The sequence below is a fragment of the Mandrillus leucophaeus genome, unplaced genomic scaffold, assembly GCF_000951045.1.
Source record: "Mandrillus leucophaeus isolate KB7577 unplaced genomic scaffold, Mleu.le_1.0 Scaffold1663, whole genome shotgun sequence".
NCBI lineage: Eukaryota > Metazoa > Chordata > Mammalia > Primates > Cercopithecidae > Mandrillus > Mandrillus leucophaeus.
In genome coordinates, this window is record NW_012101658.1 from 169,904 (window position 1) to 176,389 (window position 6,486).

At 33.3% G+C, this 6,486-nt stretch overlaps 1 long non-coding RNA gene across 1 annotated transcript in view; it reads right to left on the minus strand.

The window, feature by feature from the left end:
- LOC105536966 overlaps positions 1-5,558 on the minus strand; it is a 56,373-nt gene extending 50,815 nt beyond the window's left edge. The window contains exon 1 of the long non-coding RNA XR_001005649.1: positions 5,474-5,558. This is a non-coding gene — a long non-coding RNA (uncharacterized LOC105536966). The remainder of the gene's footprint in view (positions 1-5,473) is intronic.
- Between the last annotated feature and the right edge of the window lie 928 nt (positions 5,559-6,486).

Here is a 6,486-nt window from a genome sequence, read left to right on the forward strand (position 1 = left end):
AATTAAAAGAACTAGAGAAGCAAGAGCAAACACATTCAAAAGCTAGCAGAAGGCAAGAAATAACTAAGATCAGAGCAAAACTGAAGGAGATAGAGACACAAAAAAACCTCCAAAAAATAAATGAATCCAGGAGTTAGTTTTTTGGAAAATGCCAAAAGCAATTGCAACAATGGCAAAAATTGACAAATGATATACAACTAAAGAGCTTCTTCTGCACAGCAAAAGAAGCTATCATCAGAATGAACAGACAGTCTACAGAATGGAAGAAAAATTTTGCAACCTATCCATCTGTCAAAGGTCTAATATCCAGAGTCTACAAGGACCTTAAACAAATTTACAGGAAAAAAACAAACAACCCCATTTAAACTGGGCAAAGGACCTGAACAGATACTTCTCAAAAGAATACATATATGTGACCAACAAACATGAAAAAAGCTCAACATCACTGATCATTAGAGAAAAATTGAAACCAAAATGGATAACATTTCACACGAGTCAAAATTGCTATTATTAAAAAGCCAAAAAACAACAGATGCTGGTGAAGTTGCAGGCAAAAAGAAACACTTTTACACTGTTGGTGGGAGCATAAATTAGTTCAACTGTTGTGGAAGACAGTGGGTTGATTTCTCAAAGACCTAGAAGCAGAAATACCATTTGACCCAGCAATCCCATTACTGGGTATATACCCAGAGTAACATAAATCATTTTATTATAAAGATACATGCACACATATGTTCACTGCCACACTATTCACAATAGCAAAGACATGGAATCAACCTAAACCTAATCGCCCAACAATGATAAACTGGATATAGAAAATGTGGTACATATACACCATGGAATACTAAGCAGCCATAAAAAGGAATGAGATCCTGTTCTTTGCAGGGACATGGATGAAATTGGAAGCCATTATCCTCAGCAAACTAATGCAGGAACAGAAAACCAAAAACCACATGTTCTCATTTATTAAGGGGGAGCTAAATGATGAGAACACGTGGACGCACGGCGGGAACAAGACACACTGGGGCCTCTTGGAGGGGGGTTGTGGAGGGGGAGAGGGCATCAGGAAGAATAACTAATGGATGCTGGGCTTAATACCTAGGTAATGGGATAATCTGTGCAGCAAACCATCATGGTACTTGTTTACCTATGTAATACACCTGAACATCCTGCACATGGACCCCTGAATTTAAAATAAAAGTTGAAGAAAAAAAAAAGATTTAGCTACAAAGATATTAATCATATATTTGTTTAGAGTTATAAATAATTAAAAATAACTTAAACATTTAACTGTACTAGAATGATTATATTGTGATCCAATCATACAATGAAACAATCTACAGCCATTAAAGATTATGTTGTAGACATGTATTTATTAACATAGATAGATGTTCTTATGTGCTGGTGAGTTTAAATTTAAAAACAGTTTGTAATATATGATTTCAAATATAGGTAGATGTATTAACACACATGAAAGATAGATAAAAAGATGACACATTGATAAACAGATACTCCAAAAATGTTCACAACAGCTATTTCTGGGTGGCTGTATTTATCTTCTTCTTTCTTACTATATTTTCTTTTTAAAAAAACTTTTACATTCAGGAATATAAGTGAAGGCTTATTATTAAATTAGTTCAGCCATTGTGAAAGGCAACGTAATGATTCCTCAAAGACCTAAAGTAAAAAATACCACTCTACCCATCAATCCCATTACTGGGTATATACCCAAAGGAATATAAATCATTCTATTATAAAAACACATGCATGTGTATGTTTATTGCAGCACTAGTCACAATAGCAAAGACATGGAATCAACCTAAATGCCCATCACTGATAGACGGAATGAAGAAAATGTGGTAGGTATACACCATGGAATACAATGCAACCATAAAAAAGAACGAGATCATGTCCTTTGCAGACACATGGATGGAAGTGGGGGCCATTATCCTTAGCAAACTAACACAGAAACAGAAAACAAAATACCACATGTTCCCACTTATAAGTGGGAGCTAAATGATGAGAACACATGGGCACACATTGGTGAACAACATACACTGGGGCCTTTTGACCTTCAGGAGGAGGGAGAGGATCAGGAAAAAGAACTGATGGTATGAGGCTTAAAACCTGGGTGATGAAATAATCTGTACAACAAACCTTTACGACAGATGAATGTTTTCATTTCACTTGGGTAAATACTGAACAGAAGAGTTGCTGGGTCATATGGTAAATGTAGGTCAACTTCATAAGCAACTGCCTAGTTGTTTTCCAAAGTGGTTTACAGTATTACATCCCTATCAGCAATATATGAGCATTGCAGTTGCTCCACATCCTCACTAACATTTGATAATTCAATCTGTTTAATGTTAGCCATTCCACAATCTGTACTAGTATCTAATTGTGGTTTTAATTTCAAATTTCCTAATGAATAATGATATTGAACATATTTTAGATTCTTACTTGCAATTTGTATATCTTCTTTGGTGAAATGTCTTTCAAATTTTTTGCCCATTTTTTAAAAAGTCAGGTTATTTATCTGATTCTAAAGTTTTAGTAGTTTTTACATATTTTGGATACAATCAAAGATATCCTTTAGAAATAGATATTTTGCTAATATTGCTTCACAGTTTGTAGCTTGCCATTTTATTTACTAACAGTGTCTTTTAGAGAACAAAATTTAATTTTGATAAAATACAATTGATTTTAAAAAATCTAAAGGCAGGCATTAAACATCTTACCTAATAAGAACTCTAGTGTGTGTATCTATTTCAATTAGAAAATGGCATGATATTAAAAAAAATTATTTTTCACAGAGTTTTCTGAAAAAATAGTTTACTAATTAATGCATTTACTCATTTTTCATGTATTTATTCAACAAATCTTTATTGAGAACCTCTAGTGTTCCAGAAACCGTACTAGTATTGAGGATATAATTTTGACCAAAATAGGCATTTTATCATTATTGTAATATAGACATTAGCATCACTGCAACTAATTGCATTACCTACTTTCTTTGTCCCTCTGGCTTAACAGTAAAGTATCAGAGAAGCACATAAATATTCTGTCAGTAAATATGATATATATAATTCTGATTTTTTTATTCTCTTTGAGGAATGAGGCTCTTATTTTGTATCCCCATAGTGTAGAACATATTAGGCTTGACATTCACATACTCAACAATTATCCCTTCAGTGCGTATCCCATGAAAGACCTCGTACCTGGTATTGTGAAAGACATGAGGCTGTATTAGAAAAGGATTTGGAACAAATAGTGAAAGTGATAAGGGACATGTACACAAATAATCCCAACGTAAGGCAGAGAAATAAATGCTATAGAAAAGTAAATATATGGTGCTATTGGAATTCAGGGCAGAAACATATTATTCCCCAAAACACAATAGAGAAAAGACTTTTTAGAAGAGTTGGTTTTTGAGCTGGGGCTGGAAGGATGGGAAGGATTTAGCTACAAAAATTGAGTGGATAGGAAAGGAGACAGGGAAGACAGCAGAAGTGTGTAGAAAATGTCCCTTTACATATAAATTATACTTTATTAAAGCAAGTTTTATTCTAAAATTATTGTATATAGCCATTACTATGTGTGTGTGTGTGTGTGTTCAATAATTCTAATATTTATTTTTCAGATATTCAAAGCTAAATTATCTTAATCCCATATTTTTCTTCTTGTTTCTTAGGGTCAGTTAAGCCCACTTAAATCTCACCATAAGAGAGAGAAAGTCCCTCATTTTCAGAAAATTATTCCAAAATGTCTTCTATTTAAATGTAGCTCTATAGAGCTGCATCAAGAAATTATTTTAGTCTATTCTAATTGTGTTTGTCGAGTATGGCAACCACACTTTCTATCAAGGGTTTCTGAAACTAGTTATGGAACTTTGTTATCACTATTTTTATGTGCTAATGTATAATGATAAACTAACAATTTGATTGAAAATTTTCACAGATGGTCTAAACATGTAGCCAATTTGCATATAATACTCTGTTCAGTATCTGTAATGTGATGCAAAAATTACCCTAAGCCTAAATAACTGTGTTGTTTTCCAATATGTAATTGGAACAATTAAGATATTACCGCAAAAGCTCTTGGCTCATGATGGCTTCTCTATTTAACTTACTACAAATTAACCAATTATTCAGTTTCAGTGATGGTCATTTCTACAGTGATAACTTAAGTCATACTTAGCTTTAAAGGTATCAGTTCACACTTATCTCTCATTGCCCACAGTATTCCCTCTAAATAAAATTTCCCTTCAATACTTTTACTGTGCTGTCACTCACGCCATGGAAAACTCAAACTTCCTCAATACGTGTAGATTTCTTCTAATCTATAATGACCTTAAAGTTGTTTCTTTTTTGCCACTTCCCCTCACTCAAATATTACTTAAGTCCTAAAGGAGGTTTATTAATTAAGTCTCCATCGGTGCCAATAAAGTTGGCCAATAAATGATCAATGCTATAATGATTTTGCAACAGTAAGTTCCATTGGCTTCTGTCAATCACATAAATGGGAGACTCACTTAACTATCACATAGGCCCCCTGTATTTTTCTATGAAATTTATAACATTTTAAAGAAGAAAACCTGTGGGTGATTGAATTTTCTAAAAATGCATTTGTTTTACATCTATTTTATTCATAGTTAACAAAAATAAAAGCCAGACTCAAACATTACATTATTGTATTGCTTCTTCTTACAAGACGTTCTAGAGAAGGTAAAACTGTGGTAACGAAAAACAGATAGTTGGTTTCCAGGGCCTGAGGATGAGGGAGAAGTTGACTACAAAGGGCCATGAAGAAGCATTTTTGGATGCTAAAATGCTCTATATCTTAACTTCGGTGGTCGTTACACAGTAGTTTGCATCTGCCAAACATATACATCTATATTCTAAATGGGCAAATTTCATTATATGTAAATAACATCTCAATAAATCTGACTTTGAAGAAGTAAACAATCATTTATATCCCAAATTTTGGGTCAATCTAAAGAGATATATTCAACAATCAATATGAGATCTATCAAGAAAGCAAAGGAATTCTTGATTCCCTAAGATGTTTCAAGAATTTCCCTCTTTCCAGAGTACCAATGACATTTTATTATCTTTACAAATCAATATGACATTTTAGGAAAAAAAAGCTACATTGAACAAGTGCCTTACTTTTATTATTGTCTTTTTTAAAAATCTAAAAATAACATTTAGTTAAATGCAAGCTTATTTAATGAGTTGATTGGTTACCATGATCATCTAGTCTCAGAATGACACACTACTATTTCTTTGTTTGCAGTTGCAAGGTTATTATAGTTTACCTCTCACAGTCTGGTAAGCAACTTAATAATTCAGAGAGATAATGGAGAAAAACACTACTAGAAATCCTCACATGATATAATTGACACTCAGATTCAAGAAACAAAATTGATAAGAGATAATTCGGAGAAGGCTGCTTTAGATAGCAAATGCCTTACCTTTGTGTTTGGGTCGCATAGCTGTTATCATAAGCTTCATAGGTCTGGTCATCATATTCACCCCCGTAGCCATCATCATAACCCTGAGACAAAAAGTGGTAGAAACACCTGTTAGCAATCAATTTGATTAACTTTGATCTATTTTCAGTTAGCACAATTTTACACAATGTGATCTTGGTTTAGATTTTATGTTGGGTAAGTAACCACATATCACATTTTACTAGATTAATAATTCTCAAATAATCTTAAATAATATTTCATTGATCAGGTATTAATGTTTATTAAACTCAGCATATCACTGAAGCAGCAATACTTATCTAAGACTTATTTACAATTTTCATCAATAATAATGACTAAGAAATTCAAAATAAGTTTTTCTATTTGGGTATACAAGAACAACTGTGATAACCTAATGGTGGTGTTAACATGTTTGTTACTACCCCACTGGGAGTTTTTTCTTCTCCTTTTAATAATCACAATTAAGACAGAAACTATAAACTACAGGATCCTTAAATTGTAGTCAGCTTTCAGTAAAAATTATGGAGTCATTGCTGATTAAAATAAATAAATAAAAGAAAAAAAGAGGGAAGAAAAAAGGAAAGAATAAGTGAAATAAAGACTTTGTGGTTGGGCCTGGTGGCTCACGCCTGTAATCCCAGCACTTGGCGAGGCCAAGGTGGACAGATCAGCTGAGGTCAGGAGTTCGAGACCAGCCTGGTCAACATGGCGAAACCCCATCTCTACTAAAAAATACAAAAAAATTTAGCCAGGCATGGTGGTGTACGCCTGTAATCCCAGTCACTCAGGAGGCTAAGGCAGGGGAATCACTTGAACCTGAAAGGCAGAGGTTGCAGTGAGCTGAGATTGTGCCATTGCACTCCAGCCTGGGCAACAAGAGTGAAACTCTGTCTCAAAAAAAAAAAAAAGAAAGGAAAAAAAAAGACTTTGTGTACCTGTGTACATTATATGATTTTTAAATCTAATAAGTAAAATAATGTTATGTGATGAGATTT